Source organism: Sus scrofa, chromosome 1, assembly GCF_054392235.1.
Source record: "Sus scrofa isolate SSC_HxYL_T2T_F1_AM1 chromosome 1, Sscrofa_HxYL_maternal_Yorkshire_Landrace_v2.0, whole genome shotgun sequence".
Lineage (NCBI taxonomy): Eukaryota > Metazoa > Chordata > Mammalia > Artiodactyla > Suidae > Sus > Sus scrofa.
The window spans coordinates 258,112,711-258,133,519 of NC_139383.1; the positions used below are offsets into that span (position 1 = coordinate 258,112,711).

At 37.9% G+C, this 20,809-nt stretch overlaps 1 long non-coding RNA gene and 1 pseudogene across 11 annotated transcripts in view; one reads left to right on the plus strand and one right to left on the minus strand.

Annotated features, from left to right (window-relative positions):
* Nucleotides 1-20,809, plus strand: part of LOC110256021 (uncharacterized) — a 494,788-nt gene that overhangs the window by 140,560 nt on the left and 333,419 nt on the right. The gene's annotated exons all lie outside the window — the stretch shown is intronic.
* Nucleotides 14,567-15,226, minus strand: LOC100155741 (RNA-binding protein 3 pseudogene; annotated as a pseudogene).

Consider the following 20,809-nt stretch of genomic DNA (forward strand, 5'->3'; position numbering starts at 1 on the left):
TGAGCCTCTTGAGCTCGCCTTTCTCTGACAGGAACACGGAGGCATTTCATTCAGTTAAAAGTGCAGCTTCAGAAGCAGACATTTCTCTTAAACGAGGAACCGATGTGGCTTCCTGGGCAGGATGAAGCCTCCTGGGCTGAGCATCTGTTCACCTGTTGCCCATCCACCTCTCTCCATCCACAGAGAAATAAGATGATGAAGACTGGGAGGATGCTGGGAAAGGAGACGATGCCATATATCTTCCCAGTGAGAAACAGCTCCCTGCTTGTAAATAGCAGAGGATCTGGGGGAAGACCAAGCTTTAGTACCACATCAAGCCAAGGAACTTCTGTATCAGTTGCAGAATCTGAGTGTTTATTTTTCTTTGCTTGTATTGCAAATTTATAACAAGCTGAGAAAAAAGCAGACCTCTCTTTTTTTTGTTTTTTTTTTTCCCCATTTGGCCTCTCACTCTCTTCCTAACAATGTCTGGGTTTCCCTCAAAGCTACCAAGTGCTAATTTGAAAAATATGTTGTCGACAAGTAAGAGAAAAGCAGGCATCCGATGTGAAATGCCCTCTGGGGCATGGAGCAACTCCCAGAGCGAGAGAGAGAGTGTGCGTGTGCGAGAGCAGGCCAGGGCTGGCTGCTCTCTGAGCAAGAGGAAGAAATGGGAGCAGGAAGAAATGTGGACTGAAGGAGACAAGACCATAGAAGCCCACGTCTAGTTTGGTGTCTTCTTGGGCTGCTGGATGAAACTCTCCGTTGCATTTAAGGTAGGATGCAAATCCCATGGTTGATATTATTTGTGTCATTTCCCAGTCACCTGTAGGTTACTTCCTAAGAAAAACGTACTGAGTTAATTACTAAAAAAAAAAAAAAAAAAAAAACTTGCTTCTACCGAGGAGTTTATGTGTTTTCTCCTCATGAATAAAAAGCCCTATGTCATGTATTAGGTTTCTAATTTTGCTTTGTTTGCCAGGAAGCTTAGAGCAAAAAGTATAGTTCAAACAGTGCTTTGGTAATGATCATGTCACTGCTGAACCATATTCTTTATACCCCATGACTTGTCTTCTCTCATATTCTAATTGTTTTTCTTTCTTTCTTTTCTGTCTCTCTGCCTGTCTCTCTTTCTTTCTTCTTTCTGATTTAAAAATGATTGTACCATTCTATGTATTTTATTTGAATGGCTTCAAATTCTTTGTGGAGTAAGGCAATAAATAAGTAAACAAACACATAAATAAACCTTGCCGGAACACACTTTGGATGAGCAAATAAAGAGGATGAAGGAGCGAGGGAAGGAAATCCGGAAATTGACCTCCGACTTTTTTCTCATCTCCATCATGTTCCATCGCCTCATCCCCAGCTGCTACTACTCTTAAGGGGGGCACCATGGACATGGAGAGAACTTTCAAGATAAGGCTAACAGGAGTGGCATATGGTGGGTGGCTACCGAACCTTGCACTTCCTGTCTGCTGAGCATCAAAAACTAAGGACATAAAATTCAATTCAACTGGAACATTTCAGAGAGACCCTCCCCTGAGTTCTTCCCTGTGCTTCCCGATCTCCCCATGGCAGTCTGATTTTTAACTGAAGTATAGTTGATTTACAATATACGGTATTAGTTTCAGGTGTACCACATTGTGATTAAACAATCTTATAGATTATACTCCACTTAAGTTATTATAAAATAATGGCCATAATCCATTATTGTACATTTCCCTGCTGCTTATTTATTTTATACATAGTAGTTTGTGTTTCTTTATCTCCTATCCCTATCTTGCCCTTCCTCTGTTCCCTCTCCTCACTGATAACCACAAGTTTTCTGTATCTGTGAATGTTTGTTTTATTTTTTAGATTCCGCATATATATAAGTGATAACAGAGTATTTGTCTTTCTCTGACTTATTTCTCTAAGCATAATACCCTCTAAGTCCATCCACATTGTTGCAAATGGTAAAATTTCATTGTTTTTTATGGTTGAGTAATATTTCATTTTGTGCATGTGTGTGCATATGTGTGTGTATACATCTTCTTTATCCATTCACCTGTTGATGGACACTTAGGTTGCTTGTGTATCTTGGCTATTATAAGTAATGCTCTTTATGAATGTTGGGGTGCATGTATCTTTGTGAATGAGTGCTTTCATTTTCTTTGGATATAGACCCAGGAGTAGCATTGCTGGGTCATATGATAACAATTTTCAGTTTTTTGAGGAAACTCCATACTGTTTTCCATAGTATGTACATTGGCTGCACCAATGTACATTCCTACCACAGTGCATGAGTGTTCCCTTTCCTCCATATCTTCACCAACATTTGTTATTTGTAGGGAAGTCTGATTTTTTAAGTATTAGAAAGGGTCTGGGATTTAGGGGCCAAAGACTCTAAAGTTTCTAACTCCAACTGTGAAGACTTGGGACTAACCTCTCTTACATTCTGCAAAGAGTGGAAAATAGTAACAACTCTACAAAGTTAATTTAGATATAAAGTGAAAACAAAAATGCCGTGTAGATTATGAGGAATGACACAGTCTCATTGTCATTATCTCCATGCATTCAGGATTCTTTGCAATAGTCTCCCCACCACCATTTAATATCTAACCATAACCAGCAGCTCCATAACCAGCAGCCTCTGTGTTGCAGTCATTCCTTGACCCTGCCTGGGATGCCCTTCTCCTCCTCTTAAGTTCATGGTAGACTCCTATACAACCATTCAAACCCTGCTCAAATATTACCGCTTTGATGAAGTCATAGCCCTGCATTTACAATGAATATTTTTCCTTAGTTTTGATCATCAAAAAATTTGGTTTATACCTTTAATGTTGCATTTGTTATATCAAAGTTGGTTGCTTCCTGCATATCACCTCTCTTTTGTTCAGTTTTAAGTCGAAAGCACACTGTGGGTACATCTAGCTTCAAGATGTTGTCACAAGATAAGCAGAAGTTGAATTTTGAGACCTGTTACCAGAGAACACAGTTTTCTTAGAATCCATATATATCTTATAAATATCTTGTACTGCAAAAATCCAACCTGATAAAAATAAAATACGAAGCAGTCGCTTTGAAATGAATGGGGTTTCTTTTGTGATTATCAAATGGGATGGATGGAACGATAGGTGTTCCCACTTTACTCTGAGAACTCCTGATTTCCAAGTCTAAGGATGCAGCAACTCTAGACTGGAATATTAGAGAAATTTAAGAGCTATCTGTGGACATTTTATTTTTAGAAAGGAAATAAGGCAGATTGATTGGTGATGGGAACAGTAAAGTCTAGAGATTTGGAGCCCAGGCTGTGGCATCAGCTACCTGGATAAGCAATTTAATCTCTCTGTCTCAGTGTGATGATTAATTTTGTGTGTCAGCTTGATTGGGCTAAGAGATGTCCAGATAGCTGGTAAAACATTCCTGGGTATATCTCTGAGGGTATCTCTTGAAAATGTAGGGTAGCTTTTGAATATGTAGACTAAGTGAAGAAGATGCTCCTCACCAATGCCAGTAGGCATCATCCAATCCCTGTGGGTCTGGATAGAACAAAAAGCATGGAGGATAGGCAAAGTTGATGTTGGTTGAATTGGGACATCTGTCTTCTCCTGTCCTTAAACATTGGTTCTCCTGGTTCTTGGGCCTTTACTTATGATCAGGACATGTGCTATTGGCTCGCTTGGCTCTTAGGACTTTGGGTTTGGACTGAGACTACAGCACCAGCTTTCCTGGGGCTCCAATTTGCAGATGGCAGATCATGAGACTTCTTAGCCTCCATAATTGTGTGAGCCAATCTTTCATAATAAATCTTTTTTTTATATATATTCTATTGGTTCTAGAGAACAAGAATACATTCTTCATCTGCAAAATGATAATAGTAGAAATAACACATTGTTTTGAGAATTAAATGAGATAATATATGGAAAGCAATAAATATAGTGCCTGGCACATTGTAAGTATTCAAGGAATGTCATCTCCTCTCATGATTAAAGTGCAACATTATTTTTACATAGGAGGCCTGTGAATTTCCTTAGTTTTAAGAGTTATGACAGCTCTCTGTGGCTGGTTGTTGCCTTTCTTTATCCTAGGTAGATGTGTGCTTGTGTTATGTGGGCAAGATCAGAACATCCACTGGACTTTAGTGGCTTATATAAGAGTGACTGAGATCTGGATGTGCTCTGACAGAAGGCACATGGCTTTGCTCTGCTCTGCTCACATATCATCTTAATCATTGATTCATCTGGATGCAGCATGCAGGGAGGATCATTGACAAAAGGACCACATTAAAAAATGTATTTCCTTATCTGTACTATGAACATGACAATCTTAATATAATTACTGGAAAGAACAAATGATATATGAAGTATGTCAAGGTGTCCTATAAAGCAGAAGGAACTGTCTCTATCTTTGTTGCTATTATGATGGCCCAAGATAAGGATGGATTCAGTCTGATGATCAACAACATCCAAACAAGTTCACATGTGCCTGAAGGGCATTCCACACTGTATGATTAGCCATCAAGTCCAGGTGTAGAGTAGAGTCCTAGGCATGGAAGAGTCACAAGAGAAGATAGATTTCAGTGATGGCCTTTCAGTGCTTTGTGCTGGGTGTGGATTTTATACAAAATAAATGCAAAGGAAATACATTCTTCCCAGCTATGAAGGACAACTTGGAGTGATCTCTCCTGGTTGACAGGGGATCGTGATCACCTCTGCTGATGTAAGAGAGCTCTACCTTGGATTATGGAAGGTTGTCACAGAAATATTGTGTTCCCTTAGCCAAGGGAGCTGCATCAGCATTTTAGAAGCTTGCTGAACTCAACTATTTAGAGGGCTCTACATCTCCTCCTTGACAGGACACCACAGCAGTGATGAAGACAAGAGGGAATGAGACTGTCCTGCCAGGGACAGGGTGATTTACACTCAGCCCCTACTCACTTTGATAATGGGCATCAAAGCAGGGGAAATCTTATTCTAACTGTGAGTGTTCCTCATTGGGGCAATAGCTGTTTTGCTGAAGATTTGACTGCAAGGCAGTTTACTCGTTGCTTGATGGCATTCACTCAGAAGTCTGAGAAACTTTGTTGGGAGTTGGAGACATTTTGTAGATTTAAAGTTTTGTAAGTTGGATTGTTTTTGAAATGTGAGCAATACTTGTCACTGACAAAAAGTTGCTCATTTTAAGCTTCACTACGGATTTCTTAACTATTACGGCTTGCTCATATTACCCTGTATTTGTATAGAATTGTCAAATAATGCACAGTTCTGGATTTCATTGGAAATGACTTCAGTGAAAGTAACCTGGACAGTTTGCTTTGCTTGGAGCACTGTGTGAATCTAATTCTATGGCATTTTATGAAGCAAAGGCATTGGATATTCATGAATGTCCTTTATATCTACAACTCCTGACTCTCAAGTATCCTCTTAAAGACCAGAGCTGTCTCTTAAATATTCACAAAATGTTTCTATGAGGTAGCTAAATGATGTGGTGTGTTGTGTTTATATAGCTAATTTTATATGTTGGAAAATGGGGTTGCCTGCCAGCTTACCCTTTGCCATCATAAACTAAGCATCTATGCTCTGTCTGCCATTGTACCAGACAGTTACATGTTCATTATTTCGTTTCATCTTTATAGCAGATATTATTTATCCTACTTTACAGATGAGGCTCATAAAATTTAACTGACCTGCCAGAGGTCAAGTAAGTTGCAGACCTAGGACTTGAACCATAGGTTTTGTTCTACATTATCATGTAACCATTGAGCAAAATTGACTAATGATGTGATTCAAGATTGAAGGATGGAGGGTAGGAGGAAGGATTTCAAACTGATGACTGAAGACAGAGTTGTAGAGAATGGAAAGGCTGCTTAATATGGATATCAGAACCATATGTTATCATTTATCAAGTGCTTATCATGAATTTGGCATTGTGCTAAGTGTTTGTCATGAAAACCAACAGAATTCCCATGAAGTACTATCTTATTTTCCAGTTGTACAGATGAAGAAATTGAGGTACTGAGATATGAATTGATTCTTCTCAGGCCATACAGTTCAATGAGCTGGGGCATTTGGACGCAGACCCATTACTGTCTCCCTCTAAAGTTTATACTTTTTCATAAAACTCTGCTGCTCACCATCCAAACTCTTGAAATGTAAATGCTTTTGCCCATTAATGACAGCTGGAATTTAGGCTCCAGCCCCAACCTTGTTCAATAATAGACAAGACCATGATGCTATATAAAAATGTACTTTGAAACTTAAAGACCAGCATTTTTCTTACTAGAACAACAACAACAAATATTTGAGGCTGTGAAAGTAATAAAAATAGAGAACTGATCTTTCCCCATGATGCTGCATAAGCTTAAAACATGGCAAGATAGCTTTTTTAAAGATATATTTTTATAAATGTTGACTTTTTAAACTATGTGTACTTGCAAGTAGTTTTATATTACTTGTAATGGAAACAGAAGTCACCTGTTTCCTCCTTCTCCTCTATCCCTTTTCCTTCTTTCCAGAGGCAACCACTTACATTTATGGTTGTCTCCATGTTTACAATCATGTATACAGTGCCATTTCTTTATCTATGTATCTATGTATGTATCTATGTATGTATCTATCTACCATTTACCTATCATCTATTTACTTACCTACCTACCTATTGCATTAGCTTTCTAGGGCTGCTATAAAAAAGTATCACACATTTGTGGCTTAAATATCAGAAATTTATCGTCCTACAGTTTGAAGGCAGGAAGCCTGAGATCAAGGTGTCAGCAGGGCTGGTTCTTTGTGAGGGCTGTGAGAGAGACTCTATCCCATGCCTCTTTGGACTTATGGTGGTTTTCTGGACATCTTTGGTTTTCTGTTCCTTGACTTGTACATGCATCATCCTGATCTCTCCTTTCATCTTTATATGACATTCTTTCTGTGTATGTTTATCTTTGTTTCCAAATTCCTTTTATGAGGACAGTAGACATTTTGGATAAGAACCCAACTTATGGATCTCTTTTTCACTTGATTATCTCTGTAAAGACTCATAAAAGTCACATTCTGAGGTACTGGGGGTGAGGACTTAAACATCTCTCTCTCTTTTTTTTTTTTTTTTTTTTTTGGTGGTGGTGGTGGTACAATTCAATCCATAAGAGTAATTTATTGTCTTCCTAACATAAAAGATTAGATTTTATCTTTTCACCTTCCTTCTACTCACTTTTACTCTTCCCATCTTTCTGGTAATGTTTGTTTTGTTATTGTTGTTAGATCCAGTGTTAACATTATTACAACTGTGAAAATATTATTTACATTTGGGTCATATAATGAGTTGGGTTAAATTTTCTTTCCTGTGCAACTTTTGGTTTTCACGGAATTATGAATGATCCTGTGTTCTTGTTTGCTTATTTTTCTAAGTTGAAAGAGATCACATTCTAAATTGTTAAAGGAATTTCTGCAAATCAAGAAAGATAAGAAGTTAGTAAAAATGTGGGGAAAGATATGAAGCAGTAGTTCAAAAAAAGAAAAAAATCTCATGTGGTCGATGAGCCAATAAAGAAATGCTCAAACCCACTGGTGATTAGAAAAATGAACAAATCAAATTATTACTTTACTGCTACCAACCAGCAATCACTGGAATACTGGATGATACTAAGGGTTGACATGTCTGTGGCAAAACAAGAAAAGCAAAGTGCCACTGTTGAAAGTGTGGATCAGGGCAGCAGTTCTGGAGAGCATTCAGTCACTTAATGCCGCTACTTAACCAAACATGTCACCCTCCAGGATTTCCCTACTACAGAAATTCCCTACATCATTTGTGATAGCAGAAAGTTGGAGACAACCTAATTGATGATCAAGATGGGATCAGATAAGTACCTATGGTGGATGCATATTAAAGAATATTTGTGAGTTGGAAGCAATGAATTAGATGTACACACAGCAATATGCATAGATCTAAAAAACAGTGCTGAGATAGTTCCCATCATGGCTCAGTGGAAGCAAATCTGACTAGTATCCATGAGGATGTAAGTATGATCCCTGGCCTCACTCAGTGGGTTAAGGATCCAGTATTGCTGTGGCTGTGGCATACGCTGGCAGCTGTAGCTCCGATTTGACCCCTAGTGTGGGAACTTCCATACGCCGTAGGTGTGGCCCTAAAAAAGCTAAATAAATAAATAAATAAATAAAAATAAATAAAAAACAGTGCTGAGTGAAAAAGGTAAGCAAAAAACTAAGATATTTAGCAAACTACAACTGGTGTAAATTGAAAGTATCTGTTTAATACATATTTTAAAAGAACTATAAATGGAATGGTACATTTCAAACATATCAGGGTGGTTGCATATGGGGAAATGGAAATAAGGGGAATGCATAAATAAATAAGAAAGGGGCCGAGACCACTGCTGGTGATCCAGGGATTGAGGAGTGTGATTGACTGAAACATATGCCCTTGAGATCTAAAAACACACAGAGTGTTTACACAGTTATGATCAAATAAACATTATTTACAACTGAGTCATGTAGTATATTATCATCTCATTTCCCTTTTGGGGAATGGGGAAGGTATAGTTTATTTTACTTTTCTGGAATTAAAAATGATCCCCCAATTTTTTGTTTAGTTTTCTGTGCATAGATTACTAATTCATCCCTGAAGTCTTTGCCAATTGAATATATCTCTTCTCTTCATAGAAAATTCTTCAGATAATTGATAAGTTTTACATTTTTTTCATGTGTGTGTGTGTGTGTATGAGAGAGAGAGAGAGACAGAGACAGAGACATCCCTCTTGGAGACTTCTGTCCTCTGGTATGTGCTGAACTGCATCTCTGCCAAATACATTCAAAGCATATTTGGTGATAGAGTCTTTAGGAGGTAATTAAGGTTAAATGAGCTCCTAAGAGTGGACCCCTAATCCAGTAGGACTAGTGACCTTGGAAGAAGAGGAAGATATCTCTCTCTCTGCCATTGAGGACACAGTGAGAAGGTGATCATCTGCAGCCAGGAAAAGAGGTCTTATCAGAAGCCAGTGCTGTCAGATCTGAGACTTGTAGCCTCCAGAACTGTGAGAAAAGGAGTGTGGTGCTGCTGCAACAAATACCTAAAAATGTGGAAACCTCTTTGAAACCAGGTGATTAGTAAAGGCTGGAAGAGTTGTGCTAGAAAGTCTAGATTTCTATAAAAAGACTGTGAATGGGAATATGGGCCCTAAAGATGATTCTTACAAGGACTCAGAAAAGAGGAGTGCTGGAGAGAAAGCCTCTGTTTTTGTTTTTGTTTGTTTGTTTGTTTGTTTTTGAGAATGCATAAATAATCACAAACAGAATGTTGGTAGAAACACAAATGTTAAAGGTGATTCTGGTGAGGTGTTAGATGGAAATGAGGAACATTTTATTGGAAACTAGAGAGAAGGCCATCCTTGCTTTAAAATGTTCTAGTGTATGTTGGATGGTGGAATTTGTGAGAAATGAATTGAGACACTTTTTCTAAGCAAAATTTTGAAAATAGATCTTGGGTCCTCTTGATTCTATAATAAAATGTGAGAGGACAAAAATGAATTAAGAAGAAACAGTTAAGTGAAAGGAAGCAGAACTTGAAGATTTAGAAAATTCTCGGCCTATCCATGTTGCAAAAAGTGAGAAATCTCTTTCCTGAAGGTTGCGGTTGATAAGGAGATTAGATGGGTGTGAACTATAAATTCTATCAGCCACTTCAGCAGAAGCCAGAAATGGAGATAGAATTAAATCTGCAGAAACACTACCGGTTTTGACTGAAGTGGATGGAAATGGGACAAAATGAAGAAAGGCTGTCTGAATTTCTTAGATTCTCCACAACAGGACAGTGGAGTTATCTGGCTGTAGTCCTGTGCTGTAGTCTTTAAGACAAGGTAAGAATGACTTCAAATTTTCTTCTTTCCTCTGGTTTGCCTCTTCTTTTTTCTAGAAATTCCAAAGCATGGCTTTAGTTTTCTTCTCCCCGCAGCACCCCCGCCCCCGTTCCCATTCCCATCTCTTTTTCTTTATTTTATACTTTCTGAAAGATTTTTCTCAACTTTATCTTCCAACCCTTCTATTGATTTTATGTCTACTCATTTATTTTTAATTTCAAAAACTTGCATTTTATGCAGATTAATTCTTTTAATAGATGCATACTCTTGCTTTATCCTTGCAATAGTCTTTCTTCTTTCTTTATTCATTTAACAATTTTTAGTGGAGTATAGTTGACTTACAATGTTGTGTCAGTATACATATATCCATTCATTTTCAGATTCTTTTCCCATATAGACTATAACAGAGTACTGAGTAGATTTCCCTGTGCTATATACAGCAGGTCCTTAGTACTTACCTATTTGTATATGGTAGTGTGTATATGCCAATCCCAACCTTCCAATTTATTCATCCCTCCCCAACATTTCCCCTTTGGTAACCATAAGTTTGGTTTTGAAATCCTTGAGTCTGTTTTTTGTTTAAAGCAAAACAGTTTTTTAGGTTTTTTTTTTTGTTATTTTTTTAATAGTTGTTTCCCCAATACAATTATTTTTTCTATTGTACAGCATGGTGACCCAGTTACACACACATATATACATTCTATTTTCTCACATTATCATGCTCCATCATAAGTGACTAGACATAGTTCCCAGCGTTAGATAGTAGGATCTCAAATAAGTTCTTTTGTATTATTTTTAATTAGATTTCACATATTAGTGATCTCATATTATATTTGTCTTTCTCTGACTTACTTCACTTAGTATAATAATCTCTAGGTCCATTCATGTTGCTGCAAATGGCATTATTTTGTTCTTCTCATGGCTGAGTAACATTCCTTGGAAAATATGTACCGCATCTTCTTTTTAAAAGATTTTAATTTTTTTTCCATTATAGTTGACTTACAGTGTTCTGTCAGTTTTTATTGTACAGCAAAGTGACCCAGTTATACATATATATATACATTATTTTTCTCATGTTATCTTCCATCATGTTCCATAACAATTAGATATAGTTCCCAGTGCTATACAGCAGAATATCATTGCTTATCCATTCCAAAAGCAATAGTTTGCATCTATTAACTCCAAATTCCCAGTCCATCCCACTCCCTCCCCCTCCCCCTTGGCAACCACAAGTCTATTCTGCAAGTCCATGATTTTCTTTTCCGTGGAAAGATTCCTTTGTGCCATATATTAGATTCCAGATATAAGTTATATCATATGATATTTGTCTCTCTCCTTCTGACTTACTTTACTCAGTATGAGAGTCTCTAGTTCCATCCATGTTGCTTCAAATGGCATTATTTTGTTCTTTCTTATGGATGAGTAGTATTCCACTGTGTATATATACAACATCTTTTTAATCTATTCATCTGTCAATGGACATTTAGATTGTTTCCTTGTCTTGGCTACTGTAAATAATGCTGCAACAAACACTGGGTTCATGTATCTTTTCAAATTATGGTTTTATCTGAATAGATGCCCAGAAGTTGGATTGCTGAATCATGTGTTAGTTCTATATTTAGTTTTTAAAGAAATCTTCACACTGCTCTCCAAAGTGGTTGTGCCAACCTACATTCTTACAAGTGTAGCAGGGTTCCCTTTTCTTCACACCCTCTCCAGCATTTATTGTTTGTAGACTTTTTGATGATGACCATTCTGCCTGGCAGAGGTAATTTCTCACTGTAGTTTTGAGTTGCATTTCTCTAATAATTAGTGACATTGAGCATCTTTCCATGTGCTTGTTAGTCAATTGCCTGTCTTCTTTAGAGAATTGTCTATTTAGATTCTTCTGACTAAAAATGGGTGTGTTCTATTATTTTCTCTATTCGTCTTTCTTGGAGATTATATAATAGTGACTGTTAACCTTGGCTAAAGGGGAAAAAAAGCATGGAATATCTGGAAAATTTTCTATAATTCTTTTTCAGGAAAAAATAGCTACACAATATGTATTAAGAACCTGAAAATTTTTCATGCCCTTTGGCTCAGTAAGTTCTCCTCTGGAAATTTAGATCAAGAAACTAAATTTAAATACAAAAAAAATGTGTGCACAAATGTTTATCACCACATTAATCATATTATAATAAACACTGTAAAAAATCTATTCAGTAAATGAGAAGTAGAATGGTTGAGCTCAGTGAAGCAATTAAAATGAATCTTATATATAAAATACTTAAGGATAACATGAACAAAATATGTTCAAGATCTATATTCTGAGACCTATGAAAAATTTCTGAGATAAGTAAGACAAGCAAATGAGACATACACTAGCTCAGAAGATGCAACATTATTATTATGTAAATTCCTCCAAGTTCGTTGATCATAGATTCAACGAAATCCCAATCAGAATTCTAGTAGGCATTTTAAAAAGTTGATTAGTAGTGTGTATATATAAAATGGATAACTAACTAGGACTTACCGTGTAGCACAGGTAAATCTACTAAATACTCTTAATAACATACATGGGAAAAGAATTTGAAAAAGAATAAATCTCTCTCTCTCTCTATATATATATATATGGATAGATAGATTGGGTTTTTTTTAATGTAAAGCTGTATAATATGTTTGTATATTTTGAAGATTAATCCCTCATTGCCCACCTCATTTGCAAAGATTTTCTCCCATTCTATGGGTTGTCTTTTTGTGTTTTATTTTTTGTTTGCCTTTTATGGTTTGCTTTGCTGTGCAAAAGCTTTTAATTTTAATTAGGTCCCACTTGTTTAATACTCTTTCTTATTTCTGGGAAGAGGTCAAGTTTTTTGGAGCCATTTTCTTCTCTGGTCCTGCACTATTTTTCTTTCCTCTGAAATCCTTTTACTTTTTGTTGTTTTGGTTTCTTTCACATCAGAGGCTTTGCCTCAAGTATCCAGTGATGTGAGGCTGTTGGCTCAAAGAGAAAAACACTGAAAACTCAGGGAAATGAACATTCTGAGAGTAGGGACAGAACTTATTAAATGGTATCATTGTAGAATGATCTGGCAGGGTTATACAATGATGAGAGCAATTATGGGTATCTTGAGCTCTTTTCTATTGGGCTAATCAGTCTCCTCAAATTTGAATCTCCCAGTCTCCCTCTTGGAGAAGATATGCTTGGCTTCTAGCATTTTGTTGCTTAATTGGATAAGAGACTGATGTTCTTAGCATTTAGTAAGTAGACCTCCATCTAACCCTCCAGTTTTCAGTATGAAATCAGACTTTAGCTCTTCTTAATGACCCCAAGACCAGAATCTCTGGTTCAGCCTCTTTATAGAACATACATCTAGTCTTCTGCTGGGAAGGGAGGAGAGGTCACCCAGCTACAGATTCTGATCCAGACTTGCAACTAAATCTGTTTCAGACTTATCAGTACACCAGCTTTCAAAAGTACACTGAGCTATGAATTCCTAAGCCTCCTTGAATTATTCCACTTGCACAGGCTTGTTTCTGGGACATCCTCATGATCAGTTTAGGAATCAACTTTCATGGGTCTAATGAAACAGTTACTACCTTTCCATCTGCTTTCTAGTTTCCAATATTTTGTTCTTGTCACCTTCTTTCCCACTCTCTTGTCATTAGATGTTTTATCTCTTTGTACTTTTGTATCATGGTGATGTTGTTTTAGGAGGGAGAAACAAGAAAACATTCCTGTTGAGTCTTCAGTTTGGTTAGAAGTACTATATAAAGTTTTTGAAGAAAATAGGGATATTTGGAAGACATTAATTATTTATTGAAATGGATGATTTCAGAGCCAAAAAAATCCTGGTTCAGATTCTTTGTAGCCATGTAGACTGAGCATGTTACTTAAAAAAAAAGATAGCAACACCTACCTTACAGAATTATTAGGATTAGAATCATGTGTGTAGAGAATGTAATTCAGACCCTGATATATAATAAGTTCTGAATAAGTGTCAACTTGTATTATTTTATTGTTGAAGGACAGAGATGCCACTTACTATTTTTCTCTTCTTGGGGTGGTGGTGAGGGGAAGAGAAACAAAAAAGCAATCAAAGAGTCAGTTTTATTAGTGGAATCAGTGAAATGTCAAGTAAATCTTCCTCCATGCTTCTCGAATGCAAGATTATGTAATAAGATTGGAGAATGGAGTAGGGTCTCCTGTGTTCCAACTAGAATGGAGAGCAGTTGCCTATGTCCAGTAGAACTTAAGTTGCCTTCCTTTTTTTTTTTGTTTTTGTTTTTTTGTTTGTTTTCAGGTTTTATCTTTTTAATCAACTCTGTCAAGGACATCCTAAACACTACATGAGACACAACAGAATATTTTTTTCTTCCAGTATTAGAAAAATTACATACACAAATATTTTTAGAAACTTCTATATAATCAAGGCAGAGATCTGGAGTAAAAAAAACACCTGTAAGTAATCCTATTCTTGATTTCTTATAGTTACAGTCAGAAATTGCTTCCTAACCATGATTAAACATTGTGTATAGGTTTTTTAAATGTTCCTAGATACATATTATTAAAAAAAAATCTATCAGTCTGGCCAAACATTTTTTTCACCAGAACCAATAATCCTGAAAGCCCAAACTAGAAAACTGGTAAAAATGGGGGAAAAATACCCAGGCCCTATGAATGCCTCAATTTGTCTTTAAATAGGGAAGAAAAATTTTCTAAACATGGAGCTTTTTTAAATATCTTTAACAAGCTACCTGGGGGGCTCACTTCAAAAAAACAGGTTAATGTACTAGAACAGATGTTTCTTTACAAACAGCCATTTGGGAGGATGGTCCTGGATCAGAGGTTTTATTTCTGTGTATCTATATTAGGTGCGCTTGCCTCATCTCAGCTGTCATAATTGTCCCTGTAATTTCCTCCTGAATAGCGGTCATAACTACCCTGGCTGCTGCCATAGTCTCTGGACCTTCCATATCCATAGCCATAGCCATATCCTCCAGGTAGACTGTCATATCTGCTACTTCCATAGCTCTGGTGCCCTCTACCTCTAGAGTAGCCGTGACCATGGGCCTCAAATGCACCCCCTCTTGTTCCCCGGGCCGACTTGCAGCGTGGTCCACATGGATCTGGCGACCATCCAGAGACTCTCCATTGGTGGCTCTCATTGCATTTGAAGCATGCTCTGGATTGGTGAAGGTAATGAAGCCAAAACCCTGGGATCGCCGAGTCTCCCAGTCCTTGACAACGACCACCTCAAAAATAGGTCCGAAACTGCTGAAGTGGTCTTCCAGAGCCTGCTCATATGTGTTGAAGTTGAGCCCTCCCACGAAGAGCTTCCCTTCTTCAGAGGACATGTCAATAATTTGAGTCCTGGAAATTAGAAAAAAAGGCAGAAGACACAGCCTCAGCCAAGAAGCCGATAGACTGGGCAAGTTGCCTTCCTTATTGCAAGTAGGTGGAGAAGCTCAGAAGTGGTTAGCTTCTTCCATTCTCTACAGAGTCTCTGCCCAGGAATCTTTAATCCTCTCTGGAGTCTGAAAGTGCAATTAGAGCATGGTGCATCCAAACACAGGCAAGTCCAAGAAGAAATAGGGCAGAAGGGACATCTCAGACAATGGTGGCCTTCTGAATGCAGTGACCCACACACACACTCTGGTAGAACTATGGCTCATTGGATGACAAACTGTCACCAACCAATGTAATTCTACACCAAGTCAAATAGTTAAAAGAGAAACTGGAAAAGAATACTGCAGATTTACCTCTTAGGCCTGTCCTATAGAGAGGGGAGTGGAAATCTCCCTCAATGATAAGGACAAAAGAAGAAATTTTCCTTCCTGAAAGCATATATTTTTTATCCTTTTTTTTTTTTTTTTTTTTTTTTTTTGAGGGTCGCACCTATGGAAGTTCCCAGGCTAAGACATAGCCACAGCAATGCCAGATCTGAGCTGAGTCTGTGACCAGCACCACAGCTCACTGCAATGCTGGACCCTTAACCTAATGAGCGAGGCCAGCATTGAACCCCCATCCTCATGGATAGCAGTCGGGTTCATTATCACTGAGCCACAACAGGAACTCCCTGAAAGCATTTTTGACATTACAAAGGCCAGATCTCATGTTCTGCCATATTTCACTCCATGTTTCTATCACCTTCAGAATACTGTTTATTATTTCTTTTGATGAATTTGTGTCAGAGTCTCATTTCTTTGTAATTATATTTTTAATTTTTATTTTATTGATTTTTTATTTTTTCCATTATCGCTGGTTTACAGGGTTCTTTCAGTTTTCTACTACACAGCAGGATGACTCAGTCACACACACACACACACACACAGACACACACACACAGTCTTTTTTATCAAATTATCATGCTCTATCATAAGTGACTAGATATAGTTCCCTGTGCTATACAGCAGGATCTCATTGTTTATCCACTCCAAAGGCAATAGTTTGCATCTATTAACCTCAAACTCCCAGTCCATCCCTTTCCTCCTCATCCCCCTTGGCAACCACAAGTCTGTTCTCCATGTCTATGATTTTCATTTGTGCCATATATTAGATCCCAGATATAAGTGATATCATATGGTATTTGTCTTTCTCTTTCTGACTTACTTCACTCAGTATGAGAGTCTCTAGTTCCATCCATGTTGCTTCAAATGGCATTATTTTGTTCTATGGCTGAGTAATATTCCATTGTGTATGTATACCACATCTTCCTAATCCATTCTTCTTTTATTGGACATTGAGGTTGTTTCCATGTCTTGGCTATCATGAATAGTGCTGCAATGAACATAAAGGTGCATGTGTCTTTCAAGGAAAGTTTTGTCGAGATATATGCCCAAGAGTAGGATTGCTGGGTCATATGGTTGTTCTATGTCTAATTTTCTAAGGTACCCATAACTTTTCCCATAGTGGTTTTACCAATTTACATTCCTACCAACAGTGCAGGAGGGTTCCCTTTTCTTCACACCCTCCCCAGCATTTGTTATTTGTGGACTTATTAATGACGGCCATTCTGACTGGTGTGAGGTGGTACCTTTTAGTTTTTATTTGCATTTCTCTAATAATCAGGGATGTTGAGCATTGTTTCATGTGCTTGTTGGCCATCTGTATATCTTCTTTGGAGAAATGTCTATTCAGGTCTTTTGCCCATTTTTCCATTGGGTTGTTGGCTTTTTTGCTGTTGAGTTGTGTAAATTGTTTGTATATTTTAGAGATTAAGCCCTTGTTAGTTGCATCATTTGAAACTATTTTCTCCCATTCTGTAAGTTGTCTTTTTTTTTTTTTTTTAATGATTTCCTTTGCTGAGCAAAAGCTTTTCAGTTTGATGAGGTCCCATTGGTTTATTTTTGCTTTTATTTCTGTTGCCTTGGGAGACTGACCTGAGAAAACATTTGTAAGGTTGATGTCAGAGAATGTTTTGCCTATGTTCTCTTTTATGTGTTTGATGGCATCTTTGTCTTACATTTAAGTCTTTGTAACTAATTTGTATTGCCCATAGCTTAAAATATATCTATTTTTCTTCTTTAACTGCTTGAGGGAGATAATCAGGAACTATTTTACCCCAAAGTAATTCATTCATATCAAGTGAGAGAACAGGGAGAGTTTCAGACAAATTAAGACCTACATTTTTCTTTTAAAGAACTACTCTTTAAATGGCTGCTTCCATGATGGAAGTGTGGTCTTTAGAGGTCCCCTTTAGTGACAGAAATCAAGCATCCAGTCTTCTCCCTGTCTCTGTATTGATGTGAGTCTTCTTTCCTGGGCTGTAGTGCACTGCACCATTGGGTTGGATGGGTCTTTCTCTGGGTTCTTATAACTTGTGTCTTGGGCTTCTAATATGAGATGAAAGGAGGCTTTCCCTATGGGATTGGAATGTAAAATAATCTTCCCCAGTGACTTCCTTTCTTTGGAAGGTAATTGATTAATACTGGAATTTGGGGCCAAATTTAGCTTTTGGGAAAAGTGAAATCAATTAATTAATTGTATTTTTAGGGCCTAACCCTTAGCATATGGAGGTTCCCAGGCTATGTGTCAAATCAGAGCTGTAGCTGCTGGTTTAGGCCACATAAACACCAGATCACAGCCGTACCTGCCACCTATATCACCACTCATGGCAATGCCAGATCCTTAACCTGCATCCTCACGGATACTAGTCAGATTCGTTTCTCCTGAGCCACGTTGGGAACTCCAGGCAAAGTGAAATTCCTATACAAGAAAGATCCTTGTTGTGAGAGTAATGAATATAAAACAAACAAACAAACCCCTATTGGGATGGAGAGGTTCCAGCTCATTGCCATGATAGAAATTCATATGTCCTACTTCTTTATTTCTTTCTCCTTTCCCCCACCTCTTCCTTTCTTTCCCATTTTGTTTCTCCTTTTTTCTTTTTCTGCCTATTTTCGTCTTTGTTTCTCCCCTACCTTTTCCTTCTTACCTAGTTTATTTTCATTCTCCTGCTCCTCTTTGTTTTCCTCTCCATTTTCTTCCTCCTTATTCACCCTCATCCTTCTTGGATTGTCACCACTGAGCTGCATGAAGCAGGATACTGAGCAAAGGTTTTCCAGAGTTACTAAAAAAAGTGACTTCTGTTTCTCATGGAGCTTACATTTGAGAGCATATAGTTGTGAACATAAGGATGCATAGGACCCACCGAGGAAACTAAGGCCGAATCTATGGGCTTCTGATGGGATTGTTATACCCTGAAGAGCCCCTGGTTATCAATGATGGGTTGGTGACTACAAAGCAGTGGCCTGCTCTGGGACCTCCAACTCATTTCTCAGAGGGCATGGAGAGCCCAGCAACCACCAAAACTTTGTGCAACTTTCCACCTCAGACAAATCTGAACTGATGACCTGAGGGTGAGAGGCTCTGTATAACTTGATTACATTTTTTAAAAATTCCATTTTTCTCATGAAAAGACACCTTCAGAACACAATGTCAGTTTATCTCTGCAATTTTAAACATCAAATAGCTTATTTTTTTGTTCTCTCTGGGTCAAAGAATGTTATTAAGAAGAAAAATGTAAAAAAAATATTGGTTTTGTAACAATTCGGAATCCAAACTGAAGGCTCTAATAAACTCACAGAAATGTTCTTGCTTTGTGATTTTTTAGAGTAGAAAGGAAAGATAAAAATACTATGCAGGGCAAGAGTGTCCTAAAATATATGTTAAAAAAAAATAAAACCAAGCAAATACACTGGCCAATAGATTTGAATGTCAATGTACCAGGACACCCTTTTGGTGGGAATTATCATGTAGGTTCTAGATATTATAAATATGCCATTTTACTACTTCTGTGGGAGACCACTTTAGAATCCAGAGTGTAGATTTTATATGAACCGGGAAAGGAGGAAATGAGAATTACTCCTCACCTCACTTCATGCAAGAATCTATCAACTGAGATGTTTGCCCCATTTCTCAGGGCAGGCAAAAGACATTGGATCTTATTTCAGGATCCCCAGGTTAGAACGTCATCTCCAAATATTGTGAGATTGCTTCATCAAAACATGCTCTAAGAAATTAAAACAACTGGCACAATGTAATGAAAATGAATAAGCCATTCTTTTTTTTTTTTTTCCTAAGTGCATGGGGGGAAAAAAAATCAATATTTTTCCTTCAAGTGCTTACACCTATGCAGGAAAAGAAGGTGGAAAAACGAATTGTTCCATCTGTAATTTCAAGCAGGGAAAATGAGTTACAAGCATATCAGCAAAATACAGACAGAGGTAGACCCAGCGAAGCAGAAGGAAAATGACTAACCACCATTTCCCTTTATTCTCATAACTGATTGGACATAAACAAAACATTCTCCCCCAAATGAGAGGCAGAAGTCTGATACTGAGCAGTGGCTACTTCTCAAGATATCTTTGTCAGCAAGATGGGTTCAAGTTATGATTTTACTGTTTCTTTGATTGACATTGTTACGGTTCTTAGAGCAGTTACCATGGAAACAGAAGGGCCTTGCATGTATTTGAAGTAATTCACCTGACCTAGTGCTCAGAATGAGGGAGGGCTGAGCACTACTATTTCACCCAAGTGTCCCCATGATCTGGCTGATGCAGTCTGCAGTTTTGGCTCTGATCTGAAGAGACTGTTGAGCAGTGCACATGAGGAAGAATGAGAAAAATGGCAAATACCAGCATCTGCTTAGACAAATTCCAGCCTATTTCTCCTAGGGAGTTATGATGCTGTCAGTAGCCTCTGGTGCTTTCTCCTTTCTAAGTATGGACTTGATTTCTGTCCTTTTGCTCCTGATACCTGCTGGGGAGGCCTCCAGGAAGGATGCTTCAATCAATTTGTAGCAGGACATTTATGTCACCACTGGGCCAGAGGAAAATGGGGACAGAGATTGAGGAAAAGAGATTAAGCAGGCTTAAGGTGGTTCTCTGCCTAGGGGCAGATGCATCACATTCCTCCAGAAATAGTATCTGGATTATGCTAAAAATCAGCCTCTGGTTCCTCACCCTTTTTAGATCAGAGGACAAAACTTAGGGAGTCTGACCATCACACCATCACTGCAATTTTTAGCCTTGACATTGGTCAGGTCTGTCCAAGACTCAAACACTCTCCACATTCTGCCTGCCCCTTTACAAATATACTCCTCTGGCTATCCCATTCCTCACCTCTATTTCAGAATGCTCCCTCTTTTTTTTTTTTTTTTAAACTCATGGGACCAAGAAGTAGTGCTGGCAATTTTTCCTACTGTTCCTTGTTGCTCTGGATGATTTTTCTACTCTCAATCTCCTTTTTGAGAAACTCAGATTACCACATGGGCTCTTTCTCTCCTATCTTCAAGGCTGTCATTCATTTTGGGATCTTCTTCTACTCTTTTCAGTGACCTTAGCACCTGGCTTGGCATTTCACTTCCTGATCTCCCTTACCTGATGCACAGGGAATTCAGTTTCATATTGAAGGTTCCTCTAGTGCATTGGTCCTCTCCCGTTTTTGGCATCTCAACTCTGATCACTCTCACATGTCATCTAACCATCATCACTAGG